Source organism: Carassius carassius, chromosome 9 (genome assembly GCF_963082965.1).
Source record: "Carassius carassius chromosome 9, fCarCar2.1, whole genome shotgun sequence".
In the NCBI taxonomy this organism is placed as follows: domain Eukaryota; kingdom Metazoa; phylum Chordata; class Actinopteri; order Cypriniformes; family Cyprinidae; genus Carassius; species Carassius carassius.
In genome coordinates this window covers 745001-767500 of record NC_081763.1, presented here as the reverse complement: position 1 = coordinate 767500, position 22500 = coordinate 745001, and the positions used below count along the sequence as shown (strand labels likewise).

General features: G+C 36.6%; 8 non-coding genes across 8 annotated transcripts; all 8 read left to right on the top strand.

Annotated features, from left to right (window-relative positions):
* Positions 1 to 1908: 1908 nt before the first annotated feature.
* On the top strand, positions 1909 to 2027 carry LOC132150099 (5S ribosomal RNA). Its single transcript, XR_009435345.1, has one exon. It is a non-coding gene; the product is annotated as a 5S ribosomal RNA (ribosomal RNA).
* An 84-nt stretch (positions 2028 to 2111) lies between these two features.
* LOC132150603 (5S ribosomal RNA) lies at positions 2112 to 2230 on the top strand. Its single transcript, XR_009435831.1, has one exon. It is a non-coding gene; the product is annotated as a 5S ribosomal RNA (ribosomal RNA).
* An 842-nt stretch (positions 2231 to 3072) lies between these two features.
* LOC132150946 (5S ribosomal RNA) lies at positions 3073 to 3191 on the top strand. The gene has a single exon (XR_009436117.1). It is a non-coding gene; the product is annotated as a 5S ribosomal RNA (ribosomal RNA).
* Positions 3192 to 4609: 1418 nt separating this feature from the next.
* Positions 4610 to 4728, top strand: LOC132151059 (5S ribosomal RNA). Its single transcript, XR_009436223.1, has one exon. It is a non-coding gene; the product is annotated as a 5S ribosomal RNA (ribosomal RNA).
* Positions 4729 to 10699: 5971 nt separating this feature from the next.
* On the top strand, positions 10700 to 10818 carry LOC132150189 (5S ribosomal RNA). Its single transcript, XR_009435431.1, has one exon. It is a non-coding gene; the product is annotated as a 5S ribosomal RNA (ribosomal RNA).
* A 603-nt stretch (positions 10819 to 11421) lies between these two features.
* Positions 11422 to 11540, top strand: LOC132150098 (5S ribosomal RNA). The gene has a single exon (XR_009435344.1). It is a non-coding gene; the product is annotated as a 5S ribosomal RNA (ribosomal RNA).
* Positions 11541 to 12290: 750 nt separating this feature from the next.
* Positions 12291 to 12409, top strand: LOC132150049 (5S ribosomal RNA). Its single transcript, XR_009435298.1, has one exon. It is a non-coding gene; the product is annotated as a 5S ribosomal RNA (ribosomal RNA).
* Positions 12410 to 19851: 7442 nt separating this feature from the next.
* Positions 19852 to 19970, top strand: LOC132149931 (5S ribosomal RNA). The gene has a single exon (XR_009435187.1). It is a non-coding gene; the product is annotated as a 5S ribosomal RNA (ribosomal RNA).
* The last annotated feature ends 2530 nt before the right edge of the window (positions 19971 to 22500 follow it).

The window sequence follows — 22500 nt, the reverse complement described above, 5'->3', positions numbered from 1 at the left end:
CCAATAATCTTGCAAAAAAAAAAAAAAAAAGAGTCAATGCCCGATCTCGGAATGTAAGCAGGTTTGGGCCAGGTTAGTACTTTTGGATTTTTTCAATAATTATCTAATAGGCCTGGTTAGTACTTTAGGAAATTTTCACTAATTGTCCAATAATCTTGCAAAAAAAAAAAAAAAAAAAAAAAAAGTCAATGCCCGATCTCAGAATGTAAGCAGGTTTGGGCCAGGTTAGTACTTTTGGATTTTTTCAGTAATTATCTAATAGGCCTGGTTAGTACTTTTAGAAATTTTCACTTATTGTCCAATAATCTTGCAAAAAAGAAAAAAAAGAGTCAATGCCCGATCTCAGAATGTAAGCAGGTTTGGGCCAGGTTAGTACTTTTGGATTTTTTCAGTAATTATCTAATAGGCCTGGTTAGTACTTTTGGAAATTTTCACTAATTGTCCAATAATCTTGCAAAAATAAAAAAGAGTCAATGCCCGACCTCAGAATGTTAGCAGGTTTGGGCCAGGTTAGTTCTTTTGGATTTTTTCAGTAAATATCTAATAGGCCTGGTTAGTACTTTTGGAAAAATTCACTAATTGTCTAATAATCTTGTAAAAAAACAAAAAAGAGTCAATGCCCGATCTCAGAATGTAAGCAGGTTTGGGCCAGGTTAGTACTTTTGGATTTTTTCAGTAATTATCTAATAGGCCTGGTTAGTACTTTTGGGAATACCAGGTGCTGTAAGCTTTTGGGTTTCCTTACCTACTTATATAATGCACTGGCGATTATAGTGGCTGATCTTTAAATAGCCCTCTCTTTGCAGCCTCCTTCGCTTATGGCCATACCATCCTGGCTATGCCCGATCTCAACTGATCTCCAAATCTAAGCAGGTTTGTGCCAGGTTAGTACTTTTGGACTTTTTCAGTAATTATCTAATAGGCCTGGTTAGTACTTTTGGAAATTGTCACTAATTGTCCAATAATCTTGTAAAAAAAAAAAAAAAAAGAGTCAATGCCCGATCTCAGAATGTAAGCAGGTTTGGGCCAGGTTAGTACTTTTGGATTTTTTCAGTAATTATCTAATAGGCCTGGTTAGTACTTTTGGAAATTTTCACTTATTGTCCAATAATCTTGCAAAAAAAAGAAAAAAGAGTCAATGCCCGATCTCAGAATGCAAGCAGGTTTGGGCCAGGTTAGTACTTTTGGATTTTTTCAGTAATTATCTAATAGGCCTGGTTATCACTTTTGGAAATTTTCACTAATTGTCCAATAATCTTGCAAAAAAAAAAAAAAAGAGTCAATGCCCGACCTCAGAATGTTAGCAGGTTTGGGCCAGGTTAGTACTTTTGGACTTTTTCAGTAAATATCTAATAGGCCTGGTTAGTACTTTTGGAAAAATTCCCTAATTGTCTAATAATCTTGTAAAAAAACAAAAAAGAGTCAATGCCCGATCTCAGAATGTAAGCAGGTTTGGGCCAGGTTAGTACTTTTGGATTTTTTTAGTAGTTATCTAATAGGCCTGGTTAGTACTTTTGGAAATTTTCACTAATTGTCCAATAATCTTGCAAAAAAAATAAAAGAGTGAATGCCCGATCTCAGAATGTAAGCAGGTTTGGGCCAGGTTAGTACTTTTGGATTTTTTCAGTAATTATCTAATAGGCCTGGTTAGTACTTTTGGAAATTTTCACTAATTGTCCAGTAATCTTGCAAAAAAAAAAAAAATAGTCAATGCCCGACCTCAGAATGTAAGCAGGTTTGGGCCAGGTTAGTACTTTTGGATTTTTTCAGTAATTATCTAATAGGCCTGGTTAGTACTTTTGGGAATACCAGGTGCTGTAAGCTTTTGGTTTTCCTTCCCTACTTATATAATGCACTGGCGATTATAGTGGCTGATCTTTAAATAGCCCTCTCTTTGCAGCCTCCTTCGCTTACGGCCATACCAACCTGGCTATGCCCGATCTCTTCTGATCTCGGAAGCTAAGCAAGTTTGGGCCTGGTTAGTACTTGGATGGGAGACCGCCTGGGAATACCAGGTGCTGTAAGCTTTCGGGTTTCCTTCCCTACTTATATAAAGCACTGGCGATTATAGTGGCTGATCTTTAAATAGCCCTCTCTTTGCAGCCTCCTTTGCTTACGGCCATACCAACCTGGCTATGCCAGATCTCGTCTGATCTCGGAAGCTAAGCAGGTTTGGGCCTGGTTAGTACTTGGATGGGAGACCGCCTGGGAATACCAGAAGCTGTAAGCTTTTGGGTTTCCTTCCCTACTTTTATAAAGCACTGGCGATTATAGTGGCTGATCTTTAAATAGCCCTCTCTTTGCAGCCTCCTTCGCTTATGGCCATACCATCCTGGCTATGCCCGATCTCAACTGATCTCCAAATCTGAGCAGGTTTGGGCCAGGTTAGTACTTTTGGATTTTTTCAGTAATTATCTAATAGGCCTGGTTAGTACTTTTGGGAATACCAGGTGCTGTAAGCTTTTGGGTTTCCTTCCCTACTTATATAATGCACTGGCGATTATAGTGGCTGATCTTTAAATAGCCCTCTCTTTGCAGCCTCCTTCGCTTATGGCCATACCATCCTGGCTAAGCCCGATCTAGTCTGATCTCAGAAGCTAAGCAGGTTTGGGCCAGGTTAGTACTTTTGGATTTTTTCAGTAATTATCTAATAGGCCTGGTTAGTACTTTTGGAAATTTTCACTAATTGTCCAATAATCTTGCAAAAAAAAAAAAAAAAGAGTCGATGCCCGATCTCAGAATGTAAGCAGGTTTGGGCCAGGTTAGTACTTTTTGATTTTTTCAATAATTATCTAATAGGCCTGGTTAGTACTTTAGGAAATTTTCACTAATTGTCCAATAATCTTGCAAAAAAAAAAGAAAAAAAAAGAGTCAATGCCCGATCTCAGAATGTAAGCAGGTTTGGGCCAGGTTAGTACTTTTGGATTATTTCAGTAATTATCTAATAGGCCTGGTTAGTACTTTTGGGAATACCAGGTGCTGTAAGCTTTTGGGTTTCCTTCCCTACTTATATAATGCACTGGCAATTATAGTGGCTGATCTTTAAATAGCCCTCTCTTTGCAAACTCCTTCGCTTATGGCCATACCAACCTGGCTATGCCCGATCTCGTCTGATCTCGGAAGCTAAGCAGGTTTGGGCCTGGTTAGTACTTGGATGGGAGACCGCCTGGGAATACCAGGTGCTGTAAGCTTTTGGGTTTCCTTCCCTACTTATATAAAGCACTGGCGATTATAGTGGCTGATCTTTAAATAGCCCTCTCTTTGCAGCCTCCTTCGCTTATGGCCATACCATCCTGGCTATGCCCGATCTCCACTGATCTCCAAATCTAAGCAGGTTTGGGCCAGGTTAGTAATTTTGGAATTTTTCAATAATTATCTAATAGGCCTGGTTAGTACTTTAGGAAATTTTCACTAATTGTCCAATAATCTTGCAAAAAAAAACAAAAAAGTGTCAATGCCCGATCTCAGAATGTAAGCAGGTTTGGGCCAGGTTAGTACTTTTGGATTTTTTCAGTAATTATCTAATAGGCCTGGTTAACTTTAGGAAATTTTCACTAATTGTCCAATAATCTTGCAAAAAAAAAAAAAAAAAAAGAGTCAATGCCCGATCTCAGAATGTAAGCAGGTTTGGGCCAGGTTAGTACTTTTGGATTATTTCAGTAATTATCTAATAGGCCTGGTTAGTACTTTTGGGAATACCAGGTGCTGTAAGCTTTTGGGTTTCCTTCCCTACTTATATAATGCACTGGCGATTATAGTGGCTGATCTTTAAATAGCCCTCTCTTTGCAGCCTCCTTCGCTTACGGCCATTCCAACCTGGCTATGCCCGATCTCGTCTGATCTCGGAAGCTAAGCAGGTTTGGGCCAGGTTAGTACTTTTGGATTTTTTCAGTAATTATCTAATAGGCCTGGTTAGTACTTTTGGAAATGTTCACTAATTGTCCAATAATCTTGCAAAAAAAAAAAAAAAAGAGTCAATGCCCGATCTCAGAATGTAAGCAGGTTTGGGTCAGGTTAGTAATTTTGGAATTTTTCAATAATTATCTAATAGGCCTGGTTAGTACTTTAGGAAATTTTCAGGAATTGTCCAATAATCTTGCAAAAAAAAAAAAAAAGAGTCAATGCCCGATCTCAGAATGTAAGCAGGTTTGGGCCAGGTTAGTACTTTTGGATTTTTTCAGTAATTATATAATAGGCCTGGTTAGTACTTTTAGAAATTTTCACTTATTGTCCAATAATCTTGCAAAAAAAAAAAAAAAAGATTCAATGCCCGATCTCAGAATGTAAGCAGGTTTGGGCCAGGTTAGTACTTTTGGATTTTTTCAGTAATTATATAATAGGCCTGGTTAGTACTTTTAGAAATTTTCACTTATTGTCCAATAATCTTGCAAAAAAAAAAAAAAAAGAGTCAATGCCCGATCTCAGAATGTAAGCAGGTTTGGGCCAGGTTAGTACTTTTGGATTTTTTCAGTAATTATCTAATAGGCCTGGTTAGTACTTTTGGGAATACCAGGTGCTGTAAGCTTTTGGGTTTCCTTCCCTACTTATATAATGCACTGGCGATTATAGTGGCTGATCTTTAAATAGCCCTCTCTTTGCAGCCTCCTTCGCTTACGGCCATACCAACCTGGCTATGCCTGATCTCGTCTGATCTCGGAAGCTAAGCAGGTTTGGGCCTGGTTAGTACTTGGATGGGAGACCGCCTGGGAATACCAGGTGCTGTAAGCTTTTGGGTTTCCTTCCCTACTTATATAAAGCACTGGCGATTATAGTGGCTGATCTTTAAATAGCCCTCTCTTTGCAGCCTCCTTCGCTTATGGCCATACCATCCTGGCTATGCCAGATCTCAACTGATCTCCAAATGTAAGCAGGTTTGGGCCAGGTTAGTACTTTTGGATTTTTTCAGTAAATATCTAATAGGCCTGGTTAGTACTTTTGGAAAAATTCACTAATTGTCTAATAATCTTGTAAAAAAACAAAAAAGAGTCAATGCCCGATCTCAGAATGTAAGCAGGTTTGGGCCAGGTTAGTACTTTTGGATTTTTTCAGTAATTATCTAATAGGCCTGGTTAGTACTTTTGGGAATACCAGGTGCTGTAAGCTTTTGGGTTTCCTTCCCTACTTATATAATAATGCACTGGCGATTATAGTGGCTGATCTTTAAATAGCCCTCTCTTTGCAGCCTCCTTCGCTTACGGCCATACCAACCTGAGCACACTAGAGGCACTAGTGAGCAAACAGGAAGTGATTGTGCCAGAGAGGGGTGAGGGAGGCTCACCCAAACTTTTTGTGTTTTGTTATTTTGGTTTGGTTAAAATAAGTGTTTTTGTCTGTAGTATTTTGTTATTTTTGTTTTATTTGTGTCCTCCCAACAGCTCTGCTGTTTGGGAGGGATCTGTCGGGGTTTGTTTTATGTAAAATGGATAGATTAATGGCAACTGACATGGATTTGACACGAGGAACACGGAGGCAAGCAGAAAATGGACTGGGTTATCGACAAAGAGAAAAGGATTACAATGAAATAACTGATAAGAGGATTTACACAAAAGAAGCGACTGTGGTGGTGGATTTGTCGGAGGTACAAGACGGGAGAGCAGAGGATATTATAAAAGCACTAACAGAAAAGATTGAAGTAACAAGAATTTTAGCAATACGACCTAAGCAGATGAGGGAATATGAGATTACATTGGAGCATGAAGAGGACACTGAGAAACTGGTTGATGGACTAACCATTAAAGGTAAAATTTGTGAAATCAAAAAGTTACACAACAGAGACTTTGTTGTCTCGTTCATGCATTTGCCTGCATACATGAATGACCATGAGATTTTAAATAAGCTTGAAGGATGGGGAGTAACACCCATTTCTCAAATAAGGAGGAGATTCTACTCGGGCACCCATATAGAAGATGGAACGAGGTTCTTAAGAGTGCGTTTTCCAAAGGAAGTGGCTTCTTTACCATACAGCAGAAGGATGGAGACCGAGGGAGGTCCTCAATACTTTAGGGTGATACACAGTAAGCAGGTGAAGACCTGTAGACTGTGTATGAGCCCTGACCATATAATGAAGGACTGTCCGGACTTCAAATGTCACAAATGCGAGGAAAGAGGCCATTTCGCAAGAGACTGTACTGCGATGAGGTGCCCAGACTGTAAAATGACTTTGGACAAATGTGAATGTTGGATGGACAATGAGCAACAGGAAGAGGATCAAGTGAGCGGGCAAATGCATGAGAATGATAATGAGGAGGAGCAACAGGAGGACGCAGAAAAATCCAAGGAAAAGAACATAGGAAATGGACATGAATTAACAACATCAACACAGGAAGAGGAAGAGACATGGACACCAATGCAGATAACGGCGAGTATACAGAATATACTAGACAAAGTGGAGGAGCAGGAAGGAGTCAACGAAGAAGGGGAGCTAGACATTGAGAGTGGAAACATCACGGATGGTGGGAGCACGGCGGCATCGAACAAAAGAAGAAGAGTGAAAAAGGTAACACCAAATATTGAAAAAGCAAGGAAAAGAGTGGTGAAGGAAGTGTTTACAGAAAATCAGGACAGTGGTGGACTTTTAGAAGAGGGAGAAGATATGGACTAATAAGATGGGTATTTTATCGTTTTTGTTTTACTTTATGGTGTTGAGAATTGTGTCCTTTAATGCAAGAGGATTATTGAATGTTTTGAAATTTGAAAAGATGAAAGAGTTGTGTAAAAATGATGATATGATTTTATTGCAAGAAACTAACTGGAAAGGAAATGTAATGGAAGATTTTAAAAGAAGGTGGGATGGGGAAATATTTTTTAGTAACGGGGAGAAAAGTTTGGGAGGAGGAGTGGCTATTTTGATTAAAAAAGGGAAATCTACTATGACAAAACAAATCTATGATGATAAAAAGGGGAAATGTATTGCAGTAGAAATTGATTTTGAGGATGAAAAATTTATTGTAGTAAATGTACATGCACCAAATGAGGAAAAGGATAAGAAAATGTATTTTAATGTTTTAAGAGACATAATAGAGAAATGGAAAAGGGTGGTGGTTGCAGGGGATTTTAATACTGTTTTTAGCAAAATAGACATGGCTAATGGGATGGTTTTTAGGACGGACGGTGGAAGGAAGGAACTTAAATTATTGATGGAAGAAAAAAATATGATTGATGTTTGGAGAGAAAGAAATGGAAAAAAGAGAGAATATTCCAGAAAACAGTTAGTTGTGAATTTTATGTGCCAAACTAGGATAGATTATTTTCTGAGCACAAGAAATTTGGATTGTTTTATTGATGATGTACTTTATAAAGAAACAACTTTAAGTGATCATAAAATGGTTTTAATGAGGATTGATTTTAAAAGGGAAACGAAAGGGCCTGGGGTATGGATTTTAAATACAGAAATCTTAAATCATGAAAGTTTTAAAAATGGGATAGAGAATTTATTAGATGAGGAAAAAAAAGATGCAATGTATTTAGAAGATAAAAGACAATGGTGGGAAAATGTGAAATTTGAAATAAAGAAATATTCAATTAATTTCTGTAATATACTGCAAAGGGTGAAAAGGACAAAGGAAAAATAAATAAGAAGAACGTTAAAAGAAGAGTTAAACAAAAATGAAGTAAATGTGCAAAAAGTGTTTGAAATGGAGGAGAAGCTTAAAAAAATGGAGGAAGACAAATGCAAGGGAGCGATGTTGAGAAGTAAAGCTAAATACACAATAGAGGGGGAAAAAATATAACAGATTCTTTTTTAATCTCGAAAAAAGTAGGGGAAAAGCTGAAATGATCAAAGAGCTTAAAAACAGAGATGGCCAGTCGGTTTTTAATACAGGAGAGATTTTAAAAGAAATAGAGACTTTTTATGAAAAGCTTTTTAAATCAGAAGGGGTGGAGGAGGAGAAGGGAAATGTTTTGTTGCAAAGAATAACTAGGAAAGTTGGAGAAGAAGATAAAATAGACTGTGAAAAGGAGATAGAAACGGAAGAAATTATACAAGCTATAAACTCCCTAAGAGTAAAAAAGAGTCCAGGAATAGATGGTATTGGAAGTGAATTTTACAAAGTTTTTAAAGAAAAACTCAGTGTGATTTTAAAGGGGATTTATGATGATATTTTTAGGAAAGAAGGAGTCAATCCAAGAATGGGGTTAGGTTTAATGAAAATAATTTATAAGAAACAAGGTGATAAAACAAATTTGAAGAATTTTAGACCCATCACAATGCTAAATACTGATTTTAAGATTTTAGCTAAAGTTTTAGCTAACAGATTGAAGAATGTAATGCCAAGTATAATTGAAACTAATCAAGCATATGGTGTAAAAGGGAGGGACATAGCAGACATTACAAGTAGCATAAGAGACATAATAGGTTATATAAAAGAAAAGGAAAAGAAAGCATATGTTATAAGGTTGGATTTTGAAAAAGCATTTGATAGAGTGGAGCATAAATTCTTATTTTCTGTTTTAAAGAAGTTCGGTTTTGGGGAAAATTTTATTAAATGGATTGCAATGTTATACAAGGATATCTTAACGAAAGTAAAATGTAATGGATTTTTAAGTCAACCTTTTAAAGTTTTAAGGTCTATAAGGCAGGGGTGTCCGTTATCAGCACAGCTTTATTCTTTGGTGGCAGAACCTTTAGGACTTTTAATAAATAAGGAGGAAGGAATAAAAGGAATAAAAATGGAAGAGGAAGGGGAATTTAAGAAAATCTTTCAATACGCAGATGATACAACAATTGTGGTGGAAAATATGGAAAGCGTTAAAAAGGTTATGGAAAAAATTAAATACTATTGTGATGGGACGGGTGCAAAAATCAATGAAGAAAAAACTGTGTATATGAAATTTGGAGGGGTGGTGGATTTAGCAGGGGTGTTTAAGTTCATGGAGGTACAGGAAATAAAGATTTTAGGGGTGGTGTTAGCAAAGAATGAAAAAGTGGCAGTAGATAATATGTGGGAAGGGATAGTAGGTGGAATGGAGAGAAGGTTGATTTTTTGGAGGAACATGTTTTTAAGTTTGAGGGGGAAAATATTAATTGTGAATTTGTTAATGTTGTCTAAAATGTGGTATGTTTTACATGTGATGCCATTGCCAAACTGGGTTTTAAAAAGGATAAAGAAATGTGTTTTAGAGTTTTTATGGGATAAAAAGCCTCCAAGGATTGCTTATTTTACATTAATAGGGCAGCTGGATGAGGGAGGGATGGGTTTAGTGGATGTGGAACAAAAAATGAAAAGTTTGAGGGTGAAAGTTGTTAAAAAATTTCTGGATAGGACAAACAAAGCTGAATGGAAAAAAATGATGGGTTTTTATCTAAATAAATGTGGGAATTTTAAATTGGGGGATAATATTTTATGGATGAAACTCAAAAATTGGATGCTAGAGGGTATACCAGGATTTTATCAGGAAGTTTTAAGCGCTTGGAGACTTTTTTTTAACAGAGGTTGATTTTAATCCGAGGGGGAGGGAAGTTGTTTTAAATCAACCTCTGTTTCTGAATGGAAAGATAAAGCTACAAGAGCAGGATATCTATTTTAAAAAATGGATGAAGGTGGGAATTTTAAAAATACGAGATGTTTTATGGGAATATAAAGAGGGATTTTTACCATTGCAGGTCATTATAGATGCTATGGAAGAGGAGAAGGAGGATTTTAATATGTCAGGTTTAAGAAGACAATATGAGGATGTAAAAAAGGCAATCCCAAGGCAATGGCTGGATGAAATAAGCAAAGGGGGGAGAAGCGAAAACAAAATGGATGTGTTTTTCAAATGGAAAGATAAGTGGTTTGACTTAAATTTGGGAACTGTTGGAATGTTTTACTGTTTTTTTAGAAATTCTGTTTTTAAAAAACCTATTGCTAATGTATTTTGGATGAGGCATTTTAATGAAGTCAAAGAGAAAGATATTTGGAAGATCCTAAAATGGCAATGTTTGGATGTGGAACTAGAATGTTTGGATTATTTTATAAGACACAATGTGGTTTTTACTGAAATGCGATTGTGTGCAATGCTAAAAGAAACAAATGCACAGTGCAAAGTATGTAAAAATGCTGATGAAGGTATTTTACACTTGTTTTTATATTGTGAAAAACTGACCCCTTTTTTTAAAGAACTAAAAGAGACAATTAATGCTTTGAGGGATAATAAGGGGGATTTGAACTGGGAGATGAATTTTATGTTAGGAATGAACGAGAATAATGCAAATAAGAAACTAATTAATTTATTATTAATTTTGGCAAAAAAGGCAATTTGGAAAAGAAGAAATGTGGCTAAAAACAGGGACTTTATTTTAAATTTGTGGTTACTGTTTAAAGGGATGGTGGGAGACTATGTTCAAATGTTGTATAATTATTTTATATTTGAAAACAAGGTGGGAAATTTTTACAAAATATTTACAAAAGATGTTGTGTGGATTCTTGGGCAAATGCATATTGCAATGCCTGAAAAGGATGTTTTTTAGTTTTTTCTAATGTTTATTTGATTGCATGTAAAATTTATGCTTACTAAATTAAAAAAAAAAAAAAAAAGCTATGCCCGATCTCGTCTGATCTCTGAAGCTAAGCAGGTTTGGGCCTGGTTAGTACTTGGATGGGAGACCGCCTGGGAATACCAGCTGCTGTAAGCTTTCGGGTTTCCTTCCCTACTTATATAAAGCACTGGCGATTATAGTGGCTGATCTTTAAATAGCCCTCTCTTTGCAGCCTCCTTTGCTTACGGCCATACCAACCTGGCTATGCCAGATCTCGTCTGATCTCGGAAGCTAAGCAGGTTTGGGCCTGGTTAGTACTTGGATGGGAGACCGCCTGGGAATATCAGGTGCTGTAAGCTTTTGGGTTTCCTTCCCTACTTATATAAAGCACTGGCGATTATAGTGGCTGATCTTTAAATAGCCCTCTCTTTGCAGCCTCCTTCGCTTATGGCCATACCATCCTGGCTATGCCCGATCTCAACTGATCTCCAAATCTGAGCAGGTTTGGGCCAGGTTAGTACTTTTGGATTTTTTCAGTAATTATCTAATAGGCCTGGTTAGTACTTTAGGAAATTTTCACTAATTGTCCAATAATCTTGCAAAAAAAAAAAAAAAGAGTCAATGCCCGACCTCAGAATGTTAGCAGGTTTGGGCCAGGTTAGTACTTTTGGATTTTTTCAGTAAATATCTAATAGGCCTGGTTAGTACTTTTGGAAAAATTCACTAATTGTCTAATAATCTTGTAAAAAAACAAAAAAGAGTCAATGCCCGATCTCAGAATGTAAGCAGGTTTGGGCCAGGTTAGTACTTTTGGATTTTTTCAGTAATTATATAATAGGCCTGGTTAGTACTTTTGGGAATACCAGGTGCTGTAAGCTTTTGGGTTTCCTTCCCTACTTATATAATGCACTGGCGATTATAGTGGCTGATCTTTAAATAGCCCTCTCTTTGCAGCCTCCTTCGCTTACGGCCATACCAACCTGGCTATGCCCGATCTCGTCTGATCTCGGAAGCTAAGCAGGTTTGGGCCTGGTTAGTACTTGGATGGGAGACCGCCTGGGAATACCAGGTGCTGTAAGCTTTTGGATTTCCTTCCCTACTTATATAAAGCACTGGCGATTATAATGGCTGATCTTTAAATAGCCCTCTCTTTGCAGCCTCCTTCGCTTACGGCCATACCAACCTGGATATGCCCGATCTCGTCTGATCTCGGAAGCTAAGCAGGTTTGGGCCTGGTTAGTACTTTTGGATTTTTTCAGTAATTATCTAATAGGCCTGGTTAGTACTTTTGGAAATGTTCACTAATTGTCCAATAATCTTGCAAAAAAAAAAAAAAAAAAAAGAGTCAATGCCCGATCTCGGAATGTAAGCAGGTTTGGGCCAGGTTAGTACTTTTGGATTTTTTCAATAATTATCTAATAGGCCTGGTTAGTACTTTTAGAAATTTTCACTTATTGTCCAATAATCTTGCAAAAAAAAAAAAAAGGGGTCAATGCCCGATCTCAGAATGTAAGCCGGTTTGGGCCGGGTTAGTACTTTGGATTTTTTCAGTAATTATCTAATAGGCCTGGTTAGTACTTTTGGAAATTTTCACTAATTGTCCAATAATCTTGCAAAAAAAAAAAAAGAGTCAATGCCCGACCTCAGATTGTTAGCAGGTTTGGGCCAGGTTAGTACTTTTGGATTTTTTCAGTAATTATCTAATAGGCCTGGTTAGTACTTTTGGGAATACCAGGTGCTGTAAGCTTTTGGGTTTCCTTCCCTACTTATATAATGCACTGGCGATTATAGTGGCTGATCTTTAAATAGCCCTCTCTTTGCAGCCTCCTTCGCTTACGGCCATACCAACCTGGCTATGCCCGATCTCATCTGATCTCGGAAGCTAAGCAGGTTTGGGCCTGGTTAGTACTTGGATTGGAGACCGCCTGGGAATACCAGGTGCTGTAAGCTTTTGGGTTTCCTTCCCTACTTATATAAAGCACTGGCGATTATAGTGGCTGATCTTTAAATAGCCCTCTCTTTGCAGCCTCCTTCGCTTACGGCCATACCAACCTGGCTATGCCCGATCTCGTCTGATCTCGGAAGCTAAGCAGGTTTGGGCCTGGTTAGTACTTTTGGATTTTTTCAGTAATTACCTAATAGGTCTGGTTAGTACTTTTGGAAATGTTCACTAATTGTCCAATAATCTTGCAAAAAAAAAAAAGAGTCAATGCCCGATCTCAGAATGTAAGCAGGTTTGGGCCGGGTTAGTACTTTGGATTTTTTCAGTAATTATCTAATAGGCCTGGTTAGTACTTTTGGAAATTTTCACTAATTGTCCAATAATCTTGCAAAAAAAAAAAAAGAGTCAATGCCCGATCTCAGAATGTAAGCAGGCTTGGGCCAGGTTAGTAATTTTGGAATTTTTCAATATTTATCTAATAGGCCTGGTTAGTACTTTAGGAAATTTTCACTAATTGTCCAATAATCTTGCAAAAAAAAAAAAAAAGAGTCAATGCCCGATCTCAGAATGTAAGCAGGTTTGGGCCAGGTTAGTACTTTTGGATTATTTCAGTAATTATCTAATAGGCCTGGTTAGTACTTTTGGGAATACCAGGTGCTGTAAGCTTTTGGGTTTCCTTCCCTACTTATATAATGCACTGGCGATTATAGTGGCTGATCTTTAAATAGCCCTCTCTTTGCAGCCTCCTTCGCTTACGGCCATTCCAACCTGGCTATGCCCGATCTCGTCTGATCTCGGAAGCTAAGCAGGTTTGGGCCAGGTTAGTACTTTTGGATTTTTTCAGTAATTATCTAATAGGCCTGGTTAGTACTTTTGGAAATGTTCACTAATTGTCCAATAATCTTGCAAAAAAAAAAAAAAAGAGTCAATGCCCGATCTCAGAATGTAAGCAGGTTTGGGTCAGGTTAGTAATTTTGGAATTTTTCAATAATTATCTAATAGGCCTGGTTAGTACTTTAGGAAATTTTCACGAATTGTCCAATAATCTTGCAAAAAAAAAAAAAAAGAGTCAATGCCCGATCTCAGAATGTAAGCAGGTTTGGGCCAGGTTAGTACTTTTGGATTTTTTCAGTAATTATATAATAGGCCTGGTTAGTACTTTTAGAAATTTTCACTTATTGTCCAATAATCTTGCAAAAAAAAAAAAAAAGAGTCAATGCCCGATCTCAGAATGTAAGCAGGTTTGGGCCAGGTTAGTACTTTTGGATTTTTTCAGTAAATATCTAATAGGCCTGGTTAGTACTTTTGGAAAAATTCACTAATTGTCTAATAATCTTGTAAAAAAACAAAAAAGAGTCAATGCCCGATCTCAGAATGTAAGCAGGTTTGGGCCAGGTTAGTACTTTTGGATTTTTTCAGTAATTATCTAATAGGCCTGGTTAGTACTTTTGGGAATACCAGGTGCTGTAAGCTTTTGGGTTTCCTTCCCTACTTATATAAAGCACTGGCGATTATAGTGGCTGATCTTTAAATAGCCCTCTCTTTGCAGCCTCCTTCGCTTATGGCCATACCATCCTGGCTATGCCAGATCTCAACTGATCTCCAAATGTAAGCAGGTTTGGGCCAGGTTAGTACTTTTGGATTTTTTCAGTAAATATCTAATAGGCCTGGTTAGTACTTTTGGAAAAATTCACTAATTGTCTAATAATCTTGTAAAAAAACAAAAAAGAGTCAATGCCCGATCTCAGAATGTAAGCAGGTTTGGGCCAGGTTAGTACTTTTGGATTTTTTCAGTAATTATCTAATAGGCCTGGTTAGTACTTTTGGGAATAACAGGTGCTGTAAGCTTTTGGGTTTCCTTCCCTACTTATATAATAATGCACTGGCGATTATAGTGGCTGATCTTTAAATAGCCCTCTCTTTGCAGCCTCCTTCGCTTACGGCCATACCAACCTGAGCACACTAGAGGCACTAGTGAGCAAACAGGAAGTGATTGTGCCAGAGAGGGGTGAGGGAGGCTCACCCAAACTTTTTGTGTTTTGTTATTTTGGTTTGGTTAAAATAAGTGTTTTTGTCTGTAGTATTTTGTTATTTTTGTTTTATTTGTGTCCTCCCAACAGCTCTGCTGTTTGGGAGGGATCTGTCGGGGTTTGTTTTATGTAAAATGGATAGATTAATGGCAACTGACATGGATTTGACACGAGGAACACGGAGGCAAGCAGAAAATGGACTGGGTTATCGACAAAGAGAAAAGGATTACAATGAAATAACTGATAAGAGGATTTACACAAAAGAAGCGACTGTGGTGGTGGATTTGTCGGAGGTACAAGACGGGAGAGCAGAGGATATTATAAAAGCACTAACAGAAAAGATTGAAGTAACAAGAATTTTAGCAATACGACCTAAGCAGATGAGGGAATATGAGATTACATTGGAGCATGAAGAGGACACTGAGAAACTGGTTGATGGACTAACCATTAAAGGTAAAATTTGTGAAATCAAAAAGTTACACAACAGAGACTTTGTTGTCTCGTTCATGCATTTGCCTGCATACATGAATGACCATGAGATTTTAAATAAGCTTGAAGGATGGGGAGTAACACCCATTTCTCAAATAAGGAGGAGATTCTACTCGGGCACCCATATAGAAGATGGAACGAGGTTCTTAAGAGTGCGTTTTCCAAAGGAAGTGGCTTCTTTACCATACAGCACAAGGATGGAGACCGAGGGAGGTCCTCAATACTTTAGGGTGATACACAGTAAGCAGGTGAAGACCTGTAGACTGTGTATGAGCCCTGACCATATAATGAAGGACTGTCCGGACTTCAAATGTCACAAATGCGAGGAAAGAGGCCATTTCGCAAGAGACTGTACTGCGATGAGGTGCCCAGACTGTAAAATGACTTTGGACAAATGTGAATGTTGGATGGACAATGAGCAACAGGAAGAGGATCAAGTGAGCGGGCAAATGCATGAGAATGATAATGAGGAGGAGCAACAGGAGGACGCAGAAAAATCCAAGGAAAAGAACATAGGAAATGGACATGAATTAACAACATCAACACAGGAAGAGGAAGAGACATGGACACCAATGCAGATAACGGCGAGTATACAGAATATACTAGACAAAGTGGAGGAGCAGGAAGGAGTCAACGAAGAAGGGGAGCTAGACATTGAGAGTGGAAACATCACGGATGGTGGGAGCACGGGGGCATCGAACAAAAGAAGAAGAGTGAAAAAGGTAACACCAAATATTGAAAAAGCAAGGAAAAGAGTGGTGAAGGAAGTGTTTACAGAAAATCAGGACAGTGGTGGACTTTTAGAAGAGGGAGAAGATATGGACTAATAAGATGGGTATTTTATCGTTTTTGTTTTACTTTATGGTGTTGAGAATTGTGTCCTTTAATGCAAGAGGATTATTGAATGTTTTGAAATTTGAAAAGATGAAAGAGTTGTGTAAAAATGATGATATGATTTTATTGCAAGAAACTAACTGGAAAGGAAATGTAATGGAAGATTTTAAAAGAAGGTGGGATGGGGAAATATTTTTTAGTAACGGGGAGAAAAGTTTGGGAGTGGCTATTTTGATTAAAAAAGGGAAATCTACTATGACAAAACAAATCTATGATGATAAAAAGGGGAAATGTATTGCAGTAGAAATTGATTTTGAGGATGAAAAATTTATTGTAGTAAATGTACATGCACCAAATGAGGAAAAGGATAAGAAAATGTATTTTAATGTTTTAAGAGACATAATAGAGAAATGGAAAAGGGTGGTGGTTGCAGGGGATTTTAATACTGTTTTTAGCAAAATAGACATGGCTAATGGGATGGTTTTTAGGACGGACGGTGGAAGGAAGGAACTTAAATTATTGATGGAAGAAAAAAATATGATTGATGTTTGGAGAGAAAGAAATGGAAAAAAGAGAGAATATTCCAGAAAACAGTTAGTTGGGAATTTTATGTGCCAAACTAGGATAGATTATTTTCTGAGCACAAGAAATTTGGATTGTTTTATTGATGATGTACTTTATAAAGAAACAACTTTAAGTGATCATAAAATGGTTTTAATGAGGATGGATTTTAAAAGGGAAACGAAAGGGCCTGGGGTATGGATTTTAAATACAGAAATCTTAAATCATGAAAGTTTTAAAAATGGGATAGAGAATTTATTAGATGAGGAAAAAAAGATGCAATGTATTTAGAAGATAAAAGACAATGGTGGGAAAATGTGAAATTTGAAATAAAGAAATATTCAATTAATTTCTGTAATATACTGCAAAGGTTGAAAAGGACAAAGGAAAAAGAAATAAGAAGAACGTTAAAAGAAGAGTTAAACAAAAATGAAGTAAATGTGCAAAAAGTGTTTGAAATGGAGGAGAAGCTTAAAAAAATGGAGGAAGACAAATGCAAGGGAGCGATGTTGAGAAGTAAAGCTAAATACACAATAGAGGGGGAAAAATGTAACAGATTCTTTTTTAATCTCGAAAAAAGTAGGGGAAAAGCTGAAATGATCAAAGAGCTTAAAAACAGAGATGGCCAGTCGGTTTTTAATACAGGAGAGATTTTAAAAGAAATAGAGACTTTTTATGAAAAGCTTTTTAAATCAGAAGGGGTGGAGGAGGAGAAGGGAAATGTTTTGTTGCAAAGAATAACTAGGAAAGTTGGAGAAGAAGATAAAATAGACTGTGAAAAGGAGATAGAAACGGAAGAAATTATACAAGCTATAAACTCCCTAAGAGTAAAAAAGAGTCCAGGAATAGATGGTATTGGAAGTGAATTTTACAAAGTTTTTAAAGAAAAACTCAGTGTGATTTTAAAGGGGATTTATGATGATATTTTTAGGAAAGAAGGAGTCAATCCAAGAATGGGGTTAGGTTTAATGAAAATAATTTATAAGAAACAAGGTGATAAAACAAATTTGAAGAATTTTAGACCCATCACAATGCTAAATACTGATTTTAAGATTTTAGCTAAAGTTTTAGCTAACAGATTGAAGAATGTAATGCCAAGTATAATTGAAACTAATCAAGCATATGGTGTAAAAGGGAGGGACATAGCAGACATTACAAGTAGCATAAGAGACATAATAGGTTATATAAAAGAAAAGGAAAAGAAAGCATATGTTATAAGGTTGGATTTTGAAAAAGCATTTGATAGAGTGGAGCATAAATTCTTATTTTCTGTTTTAAAGAAGTTCGGTTTTGGGGAAAATTTTATTAAATGGATTGCAATGTTATACAAGGATATCTTAACGAAAGTAAAATGTAATGGATTTTTAAGTCAACCTTTTAAAGTTTTAAGGTCTATAAGGCAGGGGTGTCCGTTATCAGCACAGCTTTATTCTTTGGTGGCAGAACCTTTAGGACTTTTAATAAATAAGGAGGAAGGAATAAAAGGAATAAAAATGGAAGAGGAAGGGGAATTTAAGAAAATCTTTCAATACGCAGATGATACAACAATTGTGGTGGAAAATATGGAAAGCGTTAAAAAGGTTATGGAAAAAATTAAATACTATTGTGATGGGACGGGTGCAAAAATCAATGAAGAAAAAACTGTATATGAAATTTGGAGGGGTGGTGGATTTAGCAGGGGTGTTTAAGTTCATGGAGGTACAGGAAATAAAGATTTTAGGGGTGGTGTTAGCAAAGAATGAAAAAGTGGCAGTAGATAATATGTGGGAAGGGATAGTAGGTGGAATGGAGAGAAGGTTGATTTTTTGGAGGAACATGTTTTTAAGTTTGAGGGGGAAAATATTAATTGTGAATTTGTTAATGTTGTCTAAAATGTGGTATGTTTTACATGTGATGCCATTGCCAAACTGGGTTTTAAAAAGGATAAAGAAATGTGTTTTAGAGTTTTTATGGGATAAAAAGCCTCCAAGGATTGCTTATTTTACATTAATAAGGCAGCTGGATGAGGGAGGGATGGGTTTAGTGGATGTGGAACAAAAAATGAAAAGTTTGAGGGTGAAAGTTGTTAAAAAATATCTGGATAGGACAAACAAAGCTGAATGGAAAAAAATGATGGGTTTTTATCTAAATAAATGTGGGAATTTTAAATTGGGGGATAATATTTTATGGATGAAACTCAAAAATTGGATGCTAGAGGGTATACCAGGATTTTATCAGGAAGTTTTAAGCGCTTGGAGACTTTTTTTAACAGAGGTTGATTTTAATCCGAGGGGGAGGGAAGTTGTTTTAAATCAACCTCTGTTTCTGAATGGAAAGATAAAGCTACAAGAGCAGGATATCTATTTTAAAAAATGGATGAAGGTGGGAATTTTAAAAATACGAGATGTTTTATGGGAATATAAAGAGGGATTTTTACCATTGCAGGTCATTATAGATGCTATGGAAGAGGAGAAGGAGGATTTTAATATGTCAGGTTTAAGAAGACAATATGAGGATGTAAAAAAGGCAATCCCAAGGCAATGGCTGGATGAAATAAGCAAAGGGGGGAGAAGCGAAAACAAAATGGATGTGTTTTTCAAATGGAAAGATAAGTGGTTTGACTTAAATTTGGGAACTGTTGGAATGTTTTACTGTTTTTTTAGAAATTCTGTTTTTAAAAAACCTATTGCTAATGTATTTTGGATGAGGCATTTTAATGAAGTCAAAGAGAAAGATATTTGGAAGATCCTAAAATGGCAATGTTTGGATGTGGAACTAGAATGTTTGGATTATTTTATAAGACACAATGTGGTTTTTACTGAAATGCGATTGTGTGCAATGCTAAAAGAAACAAATGCACAGTGCAAAGTATGTAAAAATGCTGATGAAGGTATTTTACACTTGTTTTTATATTGTGAAAAACTGACCCCTTTTTTTAAAGAACTAAAAGAGACAATTAATGCTTTGAGGGATAATAAGGGGGATTTGAACTGGGAGATGAATTTTATGTTAGGAATGAACGAGAATAATGCAAATAAGAAACTAATTAATTTATTATTAATTTTGGCAAAAAAGGCAATTTGGAAAAGAAGAAATGTGGCTAAAAACAGGGACTTTATTTTAAATTTGTGGTTACTGTTTAAAGGGATGGTGGGAGACTATGTTCAAATGTTGTATAATTATTTTATATTTGAAAACAAGGTGGGAAACTTTTACAAAATATTTACAAAAGATGTTGTGTGGATTCTTGGGCAAATGCATATTGCAATGCCTGAAAAGGATGTTTTTTAGTTTTTTCTAATGTTTATTTGATTGCATGTAAAATTTATGCTTACTAAATAAAAAAAATAAATAAATAAAAAAGCTATGCCCGATCTCGTCTGATCTCGGAAGCTAAGCAGGTTTGGGCCTGGTTAGTACTTGGATGGGAGACCGCCTGGGAATACCAGCTGCTGTAAGCTTTCGGGTTTCCTTCCCTACTTATATAAAGCACTGGCGATTATAGTGGCTGATCTTTAAATAGCCCTCTCTTTGCAGCCTCCTTTGCAGCCTCCTTTGCTTACGGCCATACCAACCTGGCTATGCCAGATCTCGTCTGATCTCGGAAGCTAAGCAGGTTTGGGCCTGGTTAGTACTTGGATGGGAGACCGCCTGGGAATACCAGGTGCTGTAAGCTTTTGGGTTTCCTTCCCTACTTATATAAAGCACTGGCGATTATAGTGGCTGATCTTTAAATAGCCCTCTCTTTGCAGCCTCCTTCGCTTATGGCCATACCATCCTGGCTATGCCCGATCTCAACTGATCTCCAAATCTGAGCAGGTTTGGGCCAGGTTAGTACTTTTGGATTTTTTCAGTAATTATCTAATAGGCCTGGTTAGTACTTTAGGAAATTTTCACTAATTATCCAATAATCTTGCAAAAAAAAAAAAAAAGAGTCAATGCCTGATCTCAGAATGTAAGCAGGTTTGGGCCAGGTTAGTACTTTTGGATTTTTTCAGTAATTATCTAATAGGCCTGGTTAGTACTTTTGGGAATACCAGGTGCTGTAAGCTTTTGGGTTTCCTTCCCTACTTATATAATGCACTGGCGATTATAGTGGCTGATCTTTAAATAGCCTTCTCTTTGCAGCCTCCTTCGCTTATGGCCATACCATCCTGGCTATGCCCGATCTCAACTGATCTCCAAATCTAAGCAGGTTTGGGCCAGGTTAGTACTTTTGGATTTTTTCAGTAATTATCTAATAGGCCTGGTTAGTACTTTTGGAAATTTTCACTAATTGTCCAATAATCTTGCAAAAAAAAAAAAAAAAGAGTCGATGCCCGATCTCAGAATGTAAGCAGGTTTGGGCCAGGTTAGTACTTTTTGATTTTTTCAATAATTATCTAATAGGCCTGGTTAGTACTTTAGGAAATTTTCACTAATTGTCCAATAATCTTGCAAAAAAAAAAAAAAAAAAAGAGTCAATGCCCGATCTCAGAATGTAAGCAGGTTTGGGCCAGGTTAGTACTTTTGGATTTTTTCAGTAATTATATAATAGGCCTGGTTAGTACTTTTGGAAATTTTCACTTATTGTCCAATAATCTTGCAAAAAAAAAGAAAAAGAGTCAATGCCCGATCTCAGAATGTAAGCAGGTTTGGGCCAGGTTAGTACTTTTGGATTTTTTCAGTAATTATCTAATAGGCCTGGTTAGTACTTTTGGAAATTTTCACTAATTGTCAAATAATCTTGCAAAAAAAAAAAAAAGAGTCAATGCCCGACCTCAGAATGTTAGCAGGTTTGGGCCAGGTTAGTACTTTTGGATTTTTTCAGTAAATATCTAATAGGCCTGGTTAGTACTTTTGGAAAAATTATGCCATACCAACCTGGCTATGCCCGATCTCGTCTGATCTCGGAAGCTAAGCAGGTTTAGGCCTGGTTAGTACTTTTGGATTTTTTCAGTAATTATCTAATAGGCCTGGTTAGTACTTTTGGAAATGTTCACTAATTGTCCAATAATCTTGCAAAAAAAAAAAAAAGAGTCAATGCCCGATCTCGGAATGTAAGCAGGTTTGGGCCAGGTTAGTACTTTTGGATTTTTTCAATAATTATCTAATAGGCCTGGTTAGTACTTTCGGAAATTTTCACTTATTGTCCAATAATCTTGCAAAAAAAAAAAAAAGAGTCAATGCCCGATCTCAGAATGTAAGCAGGTTTGGACCGGGTTAGTACTTTGAATTTTTTCAGTAATTATCTAATAGGCCTGGTTAGTACTTTAGGAAATTTTCACTAATTGTCCAATAATCTTGCAAAAAAAAAAAAAAGAGTCAATGCCCGATCTCAGAATGTAAGCAGGTTTGGGCCAGGTTAGTACTTTTGGATTTTTTCAGTAATTATCTAATAGGCCTGGTTAGTACTTTAGGAAATTTTCACTAATTGTCCAATAATCTTGTAAAAATTTAAAAAAGAGTCAATGCCCGATCTCAGAATGTAAGCAGGTTTGGGGCAGGTTAGTACTTTTGGATTTTTTCAGTAATTATCTAATAGGCCTGGTTAGTACTTTTGGGAATACCAGGTGCTGTAAGCTTTTGGGTTTCCTTCCCTACTTATACAATGCACTGGCGATTATAGTGGCTGATCTTTAAATAGCCCTCTCTTTGCAGCCTCCTTCGCTTATGGCCATACCATCCTGGCTATGCCCGATCTCAACTGATCTCCAAATCTAAGCAGGTTTGGGCGAGGTTAGTACTTTTGGATTTTTCAGTAATTATCTAATAGGCCTGGTTAGTACTTTTGGAAATTTTCACTAATTGTCCAATAATCTTGTAAAAAAAAAAAAAGAGTCAATGCCCGATCTCAGAATGTAAGCAGGTTTGGGCCAGGTTAGTATTTTTGGATTTTTTCAGTAATTATCTAATAGGCCTGGTTAGTACTTTTCTAAATGTTCACTAATTGTCCAATAATCTTGCAAAAAAAAAAAAAAAAAAAGAGTCAATGCCCGATCTCCGAATGTAAGCAGGTTTGGGCCAGGTTAGTACTTTTGGATTTTTTCAGTAATTATCTAATAGGCCTGGTTAGTACTTTTAGAAATTTTCACTTATTGTCCAATAATCTTGCAAAAAAAAAAAAAAAGAGTCAATGCCCGATCTCAGAATATAAGCAGGTTTGGGCCAGGTTAGTACTTTTGGATTTTTTCAGTAATTATCTAATAGGCCTGGTTAGTACTTTT